This window comes from Mesoplodon bidens (assembly GCF_964165515.1).
Source record: "Mesoplodon bidens genome assembly, chromosome: 11".
Classification (NCBI taxonomy): Eukaryota; Metazoa; Chordata; class Mammalia; order Artiodactyla; family Ziphiidae; genus Mesoplodon; species Mesoplodon bidens.
Window position 1 is genome coordinate 21,800,190 of NC_138167.1, and position 15,553 is coordinate 21,815,742.

At 40.6% G+C, this 15,553-nt stretch overlaps 1 protein-coding gene across 2 annotated transcripts in view; it reads left to right on the forward strand.

Moving 5' to 3' along the window:
* Window positions 1–5,174: 5,174 nt before the first annotated feature.
* STK38L (serine/threonine kinase 38 like) overlaps window positions 5,175–15,553 on the forward strand; it is an 80,932-nt gene continuing 70,553 nt past the window's right edge. Inside the window, exon 1 of one of the 2 annotated variants that reach the window (XM_081248538.1) lies at window positions 5,175–5,257. The gene's annotated coding sequence lies outside the window, so the exon portion shown is untranslated. Of the gene's footprint in view, window positions 5,258–15,456; window positions 15,541–15,553 lie in introns of those variants that run through there. The other variant, XM_081248539.1, reaches the window with a different exon arrangement.

Sequence of the window (15,553 nt, forward strand, 5' to 3'; positions counted from 1 at the left end):
AAAGGTGCTTTTAACTTTGGAGGATTAATAGCCTAAATCTGGAATGCTTTACACCCTAGGTGATAAATAGTTTGCACTTTAGTCAAGCCAGTTAAAAATTAAAACATGAATCAATTAGAAGTCATTGTTTCCAGGCTTATAAAATGCTCTGCAGAAGGCAGTCTGGTGAGAGTTCTGAATGGATTGTCATGTGTTTGATTAAATGGTCCAATGAAAGTCCCCTGAAGCTTGTAGAAAAGAGCCTTTATTTTCAAACAAACAAACTCAATTGCATTTAGCCTGTCTGGGCAAGAGCCCCTTTGAAAGTCTTGGCTATGAGAAAAGGAGCCAGGGGTCAAGCTCTCTTTACGTCAAACTGGAAAGGTCCATTCAACTTTCTTTGTATCCCATCAACTTTCTATTTGTCCACAATAAAAAAATTAATGGTTTTCCATTGGACAGTCTTCCAAGAGAACTGAAAAGCACCTATTCTCTCTCTCCTCAAAAAAAAATTAACTGGCATAACATCATAGATCATTAACTTTTTTTCCATAATCACAACATTGAACGTTTTTATTTTACTGCTTTTCTTTTTAGTCTTTAAATATAGATGTGGAATGTGTATATTATGAGTGCATAGATATATTATTTTTCAAATAATTTTTATACCAAAGCTATTACACTGTTGGTAACGTGCTTTAGAAGAACTCCCAAACCTAACAGTATATTCTGAACATCTTTCTATGTCATTAACCATTTTTCTACATATGATTTTTAACACACATATGCTATTACACTGTATGGATCCACTATAATTTATTACACCAATCCCTATCTTTAGATATTTAGATTAGTTCCAACTTTTTACAGTTATGGATAAATAATGCTGAGATAAACATCTTTGAATGTGACTTTCTGTCCATATCTCTGCATGTTTGCAGTTGTAGTCTTCTTAATCCCATTTAAAGGATGGGGATTATCATAATAATAGTACTCGAGGCTAACATTCATGGAGCATATTGTAAACAGGTAAGCACTTCAAACTAGTTTCCCTGTCTCCAAATTCCGTTTTTTACTTTTGCTCAGTAGTACTGCTTTTATCTACTGTTAGGCTTTGCCACTTGCTATTGGGTAATCTTAGGTGAGTCACTACAGCTCTTTGAGCCTCCGTTTCATCATCTATAAACTGGTGACAATAATACCTAACTCACTGGCTTATTGTAAAGATTAAATGAGACAGTACAAGCGAAGAGCACAATGCTTGGCACACAGAAAGAACTCAGTAAATATTAGCTCCTCTTCTTGGTCTACCCATGGAGCTAATCAGGAATTAGCATTGCTCATACTCACACCGAGGGGAGTGTTCAGCCAGTTTGTCTTGATAGCCTCTCTTTTTAATCATAATTTTGTAAGGCTTAAAGAAACTCCATATCTGCAGTTACATCTCTATTATCATTCTTGCTAGTTGTGTCTCCCCCTGCCCCCTTCCCCCCGGCCACCACTCACCCCCAATTAGTCTTGCCAAAGTTTTTCCTATTTCCTTGACTTTTCAAAGAATCATCTTATTTGTCAATTTCAGACTTGATTTTAACTCCCTGTTACATTAATTTCTGCCTTTATATTTCAGAACTGTATTTGAACTTGTTAATCATAACATAATTTAGGTCCATTTGAAAAATAGAGTTATATATGGGAGTGATTATGTATTTGATCTATAATACTTGGTACACATAAGGGCCAGGACATCTGGAAGGGATCCTGCTCTAATCTTTACATCCTTCTATTTTCTTTGGATTTATTTTGTTTCTTTTTCAGGTTTCCTGAATTGAGAGCTTGGTTCATTTGTTTTTACATTTTTGTGTTTTCTGTTAAATGCATTTAAAGCAGTAAGTTGTTCTCTAAAAGCTGCTTTGACCATATCCCACAGTTGCAAAGCTGCATATATAGGAAAGCAACTTTTCTATGTTTCTGTGTTTTCTATATGGAAGAGTTTTATTGATAGTTTCCTTCTGTTATCATTTACTACCATCATTTGGCATTCTTTGGTTATTTACTATGTGGTACGTCTAGGGGAGTAAAAGTAATACTAAATTGCACACACTGAAAACAAAAATCAGATGAATTCTGGGTGCTGAAAAGATTTTCATCATGATTTTTCTCTCTCTCTGGCCTACAATTTTAGCTTGTCTACCTACACTTAGCATAGATTTGGAGAAGAGGGAACAAGGGAAAGGGGATAAAAATTCATATTCAACTGTAGGTTAATACAGTTTGCAATGGCCATGGTTACCTGGGTTTATTTAATTCCAACTGATAATAAGAGAGTTGATAATAAGAGTTTTGGAAAGCCCTACCAAAAAATCTATTATTTAGACTAAGTGTTCTTAATCTGGGTCTGTGAACTTTGAGGAAAAAATAAATATACACATTATATATATATATATATATATATATATATATATATATAACTTAGGCATAAATAATAATATATATGCATAAATGTATTTTTACTAAGCCCTACCTAATTGAAAATTAGCATTTCTTCCATTATGAAGGTAGTCAGCAAACCACAGTAATATTAGCAACCTGTGACTTTGCTCCCAATAGAACTCACACATATTTTCTACCACATTAAAGTTGGTGCAGACTTCTCAAAATATTGTTTATGTGCATCATTACTGCAAAATTACTGTAGGTACTGATCTTGTAGTTTAATGCATTAATAAAGAAGCAAATATATAACTATTAGTTATCTATGGCTATGTAATAAATTAACTGTCCCCCCAAATTCGTGGCTTAAAAAATAAATACGTATTATTTCACAGTGTCTGGGGGCCAGGAATCTGGCAAGGCTTAGCTGGGTCTGTTGGCTCAGGGTCCTTCACCAGGCTCAGTCAAGGTGTCAGCTGGGGCTGCAGTCATCTCGAGGTTCCACTGAGACGGAGTCTGCTTCCAGGCTCACTCATGTAGTTGTGGGCAGGATTCAGTTCCTCATGGGTTGCTGGACTGGGTGCCTCAATTCCTCAGTGGCGGTTGACTGGAGACCTTGCTCTGTTCTGTACCACATGGGCCTCTCCATAAGACAGGGCACAGCCTGACAGCTGGCTTTCATCAGAGTGAGTAAGAAGTGGAGCAAGAGAAGATGAACAAGATGGAAGCCAGAGTCTTTTGTAACTTCATCATGGAAGTAACACCCCATCATTTTTGCCAGATTCTCTTTTTCAAAACCAAGTCACAGGGACTTCCCTGGTGGTCCAGTGGTGAACACTTCGCCTTCCATTGCAGGGGATGCAGGTTCGATCCCTGGTTGGGCAGCAAAGATCCCACATGCCTCGCAGCCAAAAAACCAAAACATAAAACAGAAGCAATATTGTAACAAATTCAATAAAGACTTTAAAAATGGTCCACAACAAAAAAACTTAAAAACAAACAAACAAAAAAACCCAAACCAAGTCACTAGGTTCAGCCCACACTCGAGGAGAGGATTGTGCAAGACAGAAATACCAGAAGGTGAGGATTATTGGGAATCATCTTAGAAGCTGCCTACTACAGAACTATATCAAAACCTCATTTTTTACTATTTTAATAATTGTATATTAATATAATCAATTTCCTTTATAGCCCTAGGTAGTTTATTTTATGCCTTTAAAAACACTGTTCTGAAAAAGGGTCCATAGATTTCACCAAACTTCCAAAAGAGCAGTTGGCTCTAATTTGATTCAGGTCAGGTACCTTCAACAAACAGGGGGAATTTATTTGGAATGGCCTCAATTAAGAAACTAAAAGTCGAAGCTTTAGCCTGCCTCATGTTATCCTAGTCTGACACCCTAGACAAGTCCCTATTACTCTAGCTCCATGAAAATAGCATGGCACATTTGAAAACATAAATTTGCTGTATAATACTCCATAAGCTGTTCTTAATCCTACCCACTTGAAGTAGTATGTGCGTGGTGGAGGGAGAGAGGTGTACAGGCCTCTGTCGAGCATGTTTGATCACAATTAAACCTCTTATGCTCGCATATGGCAATTGTCATTTGAGCCTCAAAACGACCATATGATATAGAATGAACTGATTTCCCCAAGAATACACTAATTACCAGACTACATAGTGCTTTTTCTGCTATCAAGCTATGCATGAAAAAGCACAGAGTGTAAAAAAAATAGAAGTGATGTTAAGATTCTTCCCTAAGTCTTTCATATGTGTCACCTGCTCTTGGTGAAACTTAAAGATAATGATTGGCATCTCTGAATTATATTTTCTGCAAGCACAGTACTAGCTTTGTATACTGTCTTAAAAGACTAAAAGTAAATGGTATTTTATAAAATCTCCACTATTTTAGATAGAAGATAATTTGTCAACAATAATTGGGAACGATTCTCGTTTGGCTTGCCCAATAAAAACTCAAACGCATCATTTTCCCAAAACCATCCTTTCTGAGTCATGCTACAGGCAGGTGATTTTCCTCATCGTTCTCTGATCCTAAATAAGCAGCCCGGTATTGTCAGTTATTTTAGATTTTCCAAGATAACCCAAGCAAGTTTTTCATGAATACCGCAGAGTTATTTTGGTAGCTTTTCCAAATGTGAATCCCTTTCAAATCTCTACAGTTGAGTCATGATGAAAAGGAAAAGGATCAAGGAAGCTGGGTGGCTTCTAGACTCCACAGATACTACCTAGGGAACTAGGTCAGTCAATCCATTTTTGTTGATCACATTTTCCTACTCTGCTCTACAGTTATGTTCCAAAAAAATAATTGAAATGATCTCTAAGCCCCTTTCCTCCTCTAACATTCACATGGCATTGTGAAGCATCAAGAAAAACTCTGGCGACATTTAGGACACGTGACTAATGTGGCAACACACTGGGCCACTCTCAAGAGTGGCCTGAACTAGCTTTGAGCAGAGAAGAGGGAAGTGAGGTGAGGTTGATGAGGGAGGGAGACGGTGACTCTTCAAACAACCCCTCCAGGGTGAGTCACGAATTCACTAGGTGCAGGAGGGTGGGGCGGTAGGGGTGCTGGCTGCGTTGACGACAGAAGGCTACTTCCGGCTGTGGTGCGTATGACGTCAGGGCGAGTCAGACCGGCCCAGCCACCTAGAAGCGGAGCAGGGAGGCCTCGCGAGAGTTCAGGGAGGCCGCCCCGAGATTCCGGCGCGGCGGCGGGTCCCACCTCCCGGGGGCGGGGCGAGGGCGGAGCGGGCAGAAGGGAGCGGACTGGCGCCGGTCGGTTGCGGCCCGTGTGGAGGCTGAGCCGGCCGCGGGAGCGACCGGAGGCAGGTGAGTGCGCGGATGCGGCGCTCCGCGGCGGAGGGGGCTGGGGCGCTCGGCTCGCCGCGCCGGCCCCAACTCTGAGAGCGGGAGCGGGAGACGATATTAGGTGTCTTTGGGTGTCCAGGGAAAGCCGGGCTAATTTCGGGGCTGGAAATGTCTCCGGTGAAGCTCCGCCGACGGCCTTGGCCCTCTTGTTTCCCGGGGTGGTACTGGCACCGGGTGCCCGGAGAGGTGGCCTCGAGCCCCGGGAGGCATCTTTGTCCTTCCCTGCTCCTTTCGCCTTCCACTCCTCGGCCCCCGAGCACCACGCTCCCGGTCCCTGCCTGGGCTTTATAAACAATAACAAATGTCGCGGATCCTCTTCTGTATCCCCCGCTCTCCCGTCCCTTGCCCTCAGCCGATGCCACCGAGGGGAAGGATTCTGGGCATGGCTCTTAGATTGTGGGGGCTGTTTGTGTACCATTCCTAAAAACTGATGCGTCAGATTGCTAAACATTTCTCAGATAGACACAGTAAAGCTGCCCAGCTCCCAGAAGACACGGAGTGTTAGAAACCGGTCTCAAAATCCGTACCTACCACTGGAACCCTAGACCCTTCTTTTCAACATCATTTTCTCCCACTCCCTTTTTTCACATTTACTGTCGGGGGCAAATGAGTGGTTGTTTGGTATGGGAATAGGGGAGGTTGTGCCCGATTGAGGAGGAGACATTTCACCTTTAAAAAGTTGTCAGGTTGATAGCAAAAGAACAAACTTTATTTTCAAAACCAGTGGACTCCCGTTACTGATACTACTTTTGTTTCGTGGGACCGCTTTTCAGACTAAATTTGGAGGAAAGACATAAAACAAGAAAAGAAAAAAAAAAAATGGGGAGGGGGGCGGGGAGAGCTGGTGGTGCTGGGAGTAGTGGCTTCTCCAAAAAGTGTGATGCTGTTGTTCTTCGCTTGATAAAATGCAAAACCAACGCTCCTGTCTATTTCCTGCAGCTTGTGATAAGTTTTGATAGAAGCCGATTGCTCGGAGAAGGTGGCCTGAGTATTAGCTTTATTACTACTAAAGTCTGAGGAAACAACTTTAAGTGTTTTAATTATGCCTCCTAGCTGTAAGAAGGGAGTGAGACTTAGTCTTTTGAGGGTGTGTGAGTGGGTTGGGGGTTTAAACTTGTCAGGTCTCCCTACTTAAAGGCAGGGTTTATTGTGGTTTAAGCCCAGTTTTGCTTACTGAGGGCAGGTTTTTGAAAGTTCTTTGTTTCGATCATAAATGTATATAAGATACTGGAAACCTCTTTGGGTTTGTTTGGTCTTTCTTTGTATGCCTCAGGATATATAAAACAATTAAGTTTATTATACTCTCTACCCAGTAGCTGAGAGGTATTGTATGTGAATTGGCCATTCTTGTGACTATTTGAGGGGAGAGAAATTAGTCCAAAATAGGATGTTAAATTATGATGACATTTGTTCATTGCATAGGTACGTCAAAGTACCTTGATGTAAAAAAGTCCTGATCTCAAAGGAGGTACAATGGATAAAAATATTTTTTTTTGGTTTGGTTTTAGCTTTGTGGTGTTTTCCTTGTTAAGATGGCTGATAACATTCCCCATTTGGTTGGGTTATGTTTAGAATGAGAAACAAATTCGGTGTAGTTTGTGTAATCCTTTGAAAGGCCGTGCCACTGGGGAATGAAAAAATTAGACTTAGAAAAACCACATTAAATGAGTGCAATTCTTCTTTAGCCTTTTGTTTTTGAGTTTGTTTTAAAATAAATCAAAGAGTAGAGGCCAGGAATATTTGTGCAACTAAGAAGATGTCCTCAGCAGTTTTTATGCCAGAAAAAAATTAATTTCAATAGGTAAGATGCTATAAAAACAAAGGAAGAACTGTACTTTGTAGAAAGCGGTAACAAACCAATGGACTCAATTCAGCCATTTGTTTTCAGGAAAGTTCTGTCCTCTCGAAGTAAGGGCAACATCATTATGTTAGCGAAGTAGGATAACACTTAGAAAGTGTTTTCCCAGCGATCTGGCATAAGTTGGAAGCTTTTTTGTATGTGCGTGGAACTTTTTTGTGAGAGAAAAGAGGGCAAATCAAAGCCAGAAAGATTGGCATCTCAAAGTAATGTTAAAATCAGCAGATGGTCAAGTTATGATTAGGTAGACTTGACATATGCAGAAATTATGCTACTGTATTTTTATATTAAAAGCACCACAGACTTTTTGAATGAAAAAATGAGAATAAGCTTTTAAAGCATAAGAAATTTTAAAAAATTAATTTAAAAAGATAACCATGGTCATTAGTTATAAAAATATTAAGTGAATCCTTCTTTCTCCCCACTCCAACCCCTCAAATGTTTGTTTAAGTCTTAAGAGAACATTTAGCAAGGTATGCCCAGTACTTAAGTGTGCTGATTACAAAAAGCTCCTTTCTCCAGGTAAAGGTTTGCTAATTGACAGGATATTGTTGTTCAGAACCTTTAGAGAGAGGAAACTGAAGGGCAACAATGAACAGTATTTGCTGTCCTGTACACTCACATGAACTGTGGTCTCTGTCTCCAACCTCATGGGAGGGAAATATACCCAATAACTATAGTACACAATGCATTTTGTGGAGAAGCCAAGGAGGGAGGGGTTAAATTCTACTAGACCAATTAAGGAAGGCTTTCAGTAGAGAAAGGCATTTGTGTAGATGATTTGGATGAGCTAGTCATATGATAGTCATAAGCAAACACTTTATATAATGCTGCTTGCCTCTAAACCCTTACAGTACTAATCTACCTGGGTTTAATCCTTACAGCAACTGTATGGAGTAGGTGTTTTTATTCCCATTTTGCAGACAGGGTAACTGAGGTACCTAGAAAATGGTAAAACAAGGATTCCAACCCAGGCATTCTGGCTTATACTTGCATCCCTGTGCTTAACCACTCTCCTTATTTTATCTCCCGCTTTTGATGGCCTTTCTCAGGTCTGTAGTTTCAAAGACTTGATTTGGAAAAATACATTCCTCTGGCACCTAAATTTAGGGATCTATTTTCTAGAAAGAGCTCCAAGACAGCAAAAACCGAGGTAAATAACTTATTTTTGGCATGTTAGATATTTAATCTCTTTTTAGAAGTTGCTCTTGGTGCAGATTAAATGTAATCATTGAGTGGGACTTTTGATAAATTTGACTTATTACCTAGAAGCAATACCCATAAGGATTTAGAAGTGAGAAGTTATAACTATATTAGCTTTGCCTAGTGGAACGTTTGAATCATTGTATATTTGGCTTGTGATTTTTTTAAACCACTTGGTACTGGGTATTTTTTGGATTGAATTGTGAAGTTGGAATTTAGTTAATGATTGAATGTCATTCTCAGCCCTTTCAGTTTTTATTTCCACAAACAGCTAAATTTATACTGCCTGAATCTGTTTTGAATAGAGTGTTGTACATGCTTAAAATGAGGGAAGTTCAATCACTGATACTTTATGTTAGGGCAACTTTGAAAGCTCTCTGGGATTGTGAAATAAAAGATGCTATAGAATTGCACTGGGCCCAGTTTAGGCCTACACGGTAAATGCTTCTTTGTTGAATGAATGGTCCAACTGATTTTATTTATGAAGTTTCAGGAATGGTTCGCATTTGTTATTGGTTATCTAGGTATTGAAATCACAATAAACTCAATTGGATTTAAAGGTTAGGGAAAAAAAGTATGTCTAGGCAGTGGTAGGGGTACTTACCTGTCCTTACCCGTCTAGCAAGATGGAGACCTTTGTCAGTGCACTGATCGACCATACTCATAGTTTTAAGTAGAGCTCCAGAGGCACAGTCTCTGTGAATTAATATAAGTGTTCTCTCCTTGTGTGAGTGTGGTAGATTCTAGAAAACCCTGATGACCGTAAAACCTAATGGGAAAAGTGGCAGAACAATAGCCAGGATTTAAAGCGCATGTATTTATATTATTACAATAAGAGGAAAATGGCAAAACAAATTTAAGAAGTTTTTTCCACACAGCTTGAATTAGCAGTGCTGGCCTATTATTTCCATTTACCACCCCCTGATTGATAATGTTTCCAGGATCTTCAGCCCATAATTTCAGGGAGATGCTTTTAAGTCCACTATGCTTTGTTGTAAAAAGTTCTACGTTCCTTTAAGTACGGGTTTTGTTTTGAAAGGTTATTCTCAGTAAAAAGGGGTGTGAGTTGGGCAAACTCAAAGAGAAATCAGACATACTCTCACTTCCTTGTTGATAGAAATTTTGGGGGCATCTTATCCCATCATAGGCTAGTTTTTTTTTTTTTTTTTTTTTTTTTGTGGTACACGGTACGCGGTACACAGTACGCGGCCTCTCACTGTTGTGGCCTCTCCCGTTGCAGAGCACAGGCTCCGGATGCGCAGGCTCAGCGGCCATGGCTCACGGGCCCAGCCGCTCCGCGGCATGTGGGATCTTCCCGGACCGGGGCACGAACCCGTGTACCGTGCATCGGCAGTTGGACTCTCAACCACTGCGCCACCAGGGAAGCCCCATAGGCTAGTTTTGCCTCCATTGAAAGTCCACTGAGACAGGTAGCCTCCCTAAGACCTTAGCAGTTATAGGTCAGATAGTGAGGTGACCATTCAGGTTGATGTTGTGTAAATTCAGAAAGGCCTCGAACTTTGGCAATTTGTCTGTGGCTTATGATAGTAGTACTTGTACTGTGCTCAGCTTTTAAATTCTTAAACAAGCTCCTTGTCTTCCCCTGAATTAACACCAGACCAGCTGACAACCCAAATTGGTGCTGATTCTCTGGGCACACATATGGAAGGTTTCCTGTTTTCCTTGTCTTTTGCTGATTCTTATTGATTCCACGGGTGTGTAAGTCACTGAGCCCATGTGCAAAGGCAGCATCCATTGCTCTTTCACTTTTTACAGTTATTTGCTATCTCTACATCTGCCTCAGGAGGGGATTCTATTCCTCTTCTTCCTAATTTTGGGGCACTTTTTACTGCTTTTGCAATTACCGAATATGATGGAGTTAATAATGGTTAACACCTCAAAATCAACTGCAGATACAACCACTTCCCCAGAATAAAGAACAAGATGGCAGAAACTTAAATGACTCTGCATGATGCTAATACCATCTATTTTGGGTAAGCAGAGTTGCTGTGTCTTTGCTATGGAGCTTCGCTTTCATTCTGTCTATGAATATATAGAAAATCGAAAGTTCAGAATCACAGACGCCTCTGTACACATCAATAAGCACCTTTGTTTTTTCTTGGTCTTGTTCTTCTGTACAGTCATTACTCTTCAGCTTTTATGACTTGGAGATTTTGGCTATACTTCTCTAGATCCTTCTGCCGTCCTGGAGGCACAGGAAGTAATTTGTGCATTTAATATGAAAAATGCTCTGTGTAATCTGTATTTCTTGAACACTGTCTCCTAACAGTGGTATGTAGATTTAGCTCTCTGTATATCATCTTCCCCATTGATATGTTCTTGGCTCCTTTTTCTTTCTGAATGTCACCAGTTGGGGTGCAGGTCTAGTAATAATTTTTTTTTTTTTTGGGTACGCGGGCCTCTCAGTGTTGTGGCCTCTCCCGTCATGGAGCACAGGCTCTGGACGCTCAGGCTCAGCGGCCATGGCTCACGGGCCCAGCCGCTCCGCGGCATGTGGGATCTTCCCGCACCGGGGCACGAACCCGTGTCCCCTGCATCAGCAGGTGGACTCCCAACCACTGCACCACCAGGGAAGCCCCTAGTAATAATTTTATCAACAACGGTAATCATTTACTTAACACTTACTATGCACCAGATATAGTGCTAAATACTCTATATGAATATTATCCCATTTAATCCCCACAGCAACCCTCTGAGTTATTATCTCTACTTACAAACAAGGAAACTGGAGCCTAGTGGGGTGAAGGGACCAGGGCCTCCTGAGTAGGTGAGTAGATAGTTAAGTGGCAGAGTTAGAAACTGATTCCTAAGATCCAGGTTTGCTTTCTCTTATATTGCTTTATTTTATTACAAAAACTTCCCCTTTGCTATTTAATTTACCTCCTTCTTCTAGTCCCACCTGAATTTTCTTTCTTCCCTGTCCTCCCTCCTTTTTTAGGAGTTATTTACATTTTTGATATAGAGCATAAATTCTCTTGCGCAGAGTATACAGAAATATTTCAGCTCTATTCTGATTTCCTATAGAGGGGGATTTGCTCTTGGAGAGAGCTTATTGTAAGAATAATACTAGTAACACCTTACATTTGTATTGTTCTTTAGAGTTTTATAAAGCATTTTTGCACATTTTCTCGCTTAATCCTCAAAGCAAACTTAAATTCGGGTCTTTAGATTAAAAGCTGCTACAGGTAGTTTGCTAAGGCTTCTATAAAGTTAGTTGATGGGACAGTTCTTGCCCTAAGCAGTTTTAATGTTGAAACAAATGATATGATCAAATGTTCTGACTCCATTCAAGCCAAACGGGAGCAGATATATATCATTGTAGCTCAGCGTTTTCTTAAAAGGTCTTATAGTTTTGAGCCTTGAACTTCTTTTTTGGTCAAAATTGAGAAGTTGGAGCTTTAGTTCTGCATTTTAAATCAGAAAATGTTTTAAGTTCTCAATTCTTGTGATTCAGGTGAATGATAGTTAAATTGCTGTCTACCTCATCCTGCACACAACTGTTGGACTTAACTAGAATAATTATGATGAAGGAATGGGGTGGAGGGAGGACAGATATTTTTTCAAAAGTGAAATTAGGACTTCCCTGGTGGCGCAGTGGTTAAGAATCCGCCTGCCAATGCAGGGCACAGGGGTTCGAGCCCTGGTCCGGGAAGATCCCACATGCTGCGGAGCAGCTAAGCCCGTGTGCCACAACTACTGAGCTTCCGCTCTAGAGCCCGCAAGCCACAGCTACTGGAGCCCGCAAGCTGCAACTACTGAGGCCCTTGTGCCTAGTGCCTGTGCTCCGCAACAAGAGAAGCCACTGCAAAGAGAAGCCACCACAATGAGGCCCGCGCACCGCAACGAAGAGTAGACCCCGCTCACCGCAACTAGAGAAAGCCCACGTGCAGCAACGAAACCCAAGGCAGCCAAAAAATACAATACAATACAGTACAATACAGTACAATACAATACAATACAATAAAATGTTAGCTTAAAAAAATGAAATTAAAGAATTGGGGATCCTAACAAGGGCTTGATGAGGTATCTTACAGTAGCACTGTTGTAAGAAATTGGTTATAAATTTTAAAGAATGGATAAGCTGCAAGTATTCACCTCTGGAAAGTTGTGCTATTTGAGAGATCAGAGAGCTTATTTAATGAACCATTTTTGAAATATTATCTTGTGCCAGTATCTTGTTTTATTAAATTTAGTTTTTATTGAGCTGTGGACATTTTTACTTAGCTGAGCATTTGTGCATTGACTTGCCCCCATTATGGAAATACCACACCATGTTTGTCCTTCTTAATTTTTCTGTATTTGTCAGCAGGGGCTAGTTGTCTCGTTTTTAAGACTAGGGAGTTGCCTTTTGTTGTCTTTTTACAATAGAGATCCATTTCATTTGGACACATCTTTCAAATCTGTTTGAGAATATTCTCCATATGTCCACTATTATCTCGCCAAACAGAATAGACTTTCTATTTTTGTGGCTAGAGTGGAAAAATTTCAGTCTTGAATTGTACGTATTTGACCCACTGATAGTTTTAATACTGGCAAATCCTAAAGGAATCACAGACACATAATATTTTAGTGAGGTTAATCATCACGGTTCAACATTTATCAGCTATTTTCTGGGCACTGTATTAGGTACCATGGCAAAATAGAGACAAGTAAAATGTATTGCCCTTCTATTTAGAAAGCTTCAATCCAGTAAGAGACAAAATGTATGGGTACAAACAACTGTTAATTCAAGCAGAAAGTGATAAGCAAGTAACAGGGCACTGTGGGAGCAGAGGAAGGAGAGATTGCTTCTGGCTGGAGAGATTAGGAAGGCTTCTTATATAAAGTGAAATAGGAATTGACCATTTATGAGTGAAGGACATGCTAGGCAGGGGGATTAGCATGAGTTGGTAACATCTCTATAACACCTGATAAATTATATGTTAATTATTTACTTCTCTGCCCTATTGGACTTGAGCCCATTCAGTTTAGGGAACAGGTGTTTTTCAGCTTTGCATTCTCTGCATCAACAGCTTAACCTGGTATATTTAATTAAAGTATTATCAATACTTTAGTAATGTTACAGAGGCAAGAGTATACAGAACGGATTCAAGGGAAGAGGGACCGGAAATGGGAAGACCAATGCAGAGACTAATTTAAATAATCTAGGAGATAGATAATGAAGTCCTAAACCATGTGGGATTGGAAAGGAGAGACTTGGATGGATGAGTGATGCCCCTTCATGTTGAGACCTAGGGAGTTCTTTGACTCTGTGAATTACCTATGAGGTACGTGTCGAGTACCAGGAAATGCAGTGATGAAAAGACATGGTGCGCACTCAGAAAGCAGGCAGGCACCTGCAGGGCTGCTTAGAGGTTAAGAAATAATTGCAATGTCATGTAGCTGCTGTAATGAAGGAGCACTCAGGGGAGCACCTAAGGAAAGGGAGCACCTACCTGGGAGAATCAAAGGAGGTTTCCAGGGAGGTGGTAGTGTTTGAGCTTAGACTTGAAGGGTGAGTGGGAGTTTTTCAGGCCAAAAAGCAGCAGGAAAACATTATAGCATAGAATGTAAGAGGCTGTTGAGGGATTATTTTAGCGTTGGGGCAAGAGGCTGGTTAAGATAAACGAACTTGTCCTAATAAAATAACTTTATTTTTGCCGTGTTTTTCCATATTTATTTTATTCAGCTTTAACACTCTGAGCTTTTGCAAGGAAGTGTTTCTGTTGCCTCTCACAGCCTCGTGGCGGCACCTCTGCTGTGTTTCGCACTCAGCCTGCTGCCAGGGATAAATGTCTCTTGCTTCCATTTTGTGAAATTAAATAGAAAAGGTAATGACACCATTAGCCAGAGACATAGAGGAGAAGAAATCCACTAAAACCTTTTTCTTTGATGAGTGCCCGGAGCAAGGAGGGCGTATAAGGAGAATGCGGCATCAGAGCATGGCTTCAGGAGCACTTGACTTGAGGGGGAGGGGACTGTGGTAGGAACATAATTATTTACCTTTCCCATCAAGTTTTATGGCGCCCTAAAAGTTTCCCAGAATTGTAAACTCTAGTGCTAAAGTCCTTTTATTCTGGATATAGCTTTTTTTTTTCATCTTCATTATGCTAGCGCTTATTATATTGTGATTACTCAGCATGACTCTAAACTTCAAATGGTATCAGCCATTGTCTCTAGTTGGCCCTGCTTCCACCTTTTTTGGTCATTTAGAAACCTGCATCTGCAAGTCATGATTCTGAGCCTCGACGTTAGACTGCCAGAGCTAAAAAGCACTCAAGGTTTCTCTTCCCAAAGGTTTACTTTCTGCAGCCATTTGTTTTTTCTGTCCTGTGATTTGGGCCACTGACACAGAATATAGTTAAATTGTTTTCTAAGGACAACTGAAAAGTTCATTGTAGACCCCAGTTAGGTGTATATCAGTTGCGTTTCTGGCGGGGGCGGGGGGCGGCGGTGTTGACAGCTGTGTTAGCTTTAGTGCCATTAGTGGTCATAAAATCTATGGCCACTACCAGGAGGAAAGCGAAAGGCAGGACAGGGGAAGAAAACGAAGGCTTGCCGAGGGGCCGGAGAGGCATCGGCCGGGGGTGGGAGAAAAGGGGCCTATGGTTGAAGAAGGTCAAGCACCTCTAACACCTGTTCCAGGTGCCACTCGGTGGGGCCAGTGCCATATTTTAAGGTTACGTTGAGCCGCAAGTGGTCCTGTCTAAAAATACCCTGGGTGTATTGTGCCGAAAATGACCGTTTGTTTTCATCAAACATTTCTGGATTTAAGTTTAAAAACTTGTTCATGTACCTGTGTCTCTCTGTTTTTAGAATTGAGCAGAAATGGAAACAGAAACCAACACACTTTAAATATTAGTGAGAGTTACAGCTACCTGTCTGAAATGTTAAGACTTAAAACCATAGATTATGTATAGTCCCAGTCAGGTACAAGGTGACAGAAAGGGAAAGGAAGAGTAAGTCGGCACGTGTGTTTGGGTAAAACTGCATCCTGATAGCAGCCACATAACTGGACGTATAGAGGGGGAAGCAGGATAAGAAATTAGCTCTAGAGCCTGTGTTTTCCTTTCTAGGTCAACACAGGTCCTCCTTCCCTTTATGAAAACATTATCAAATAAGAAACTTGTTCTTCAAAATGTTTTCTCATCATTGGACAAACGAAGCCAAAGCATAAAAATAGGTATGATTTTAGT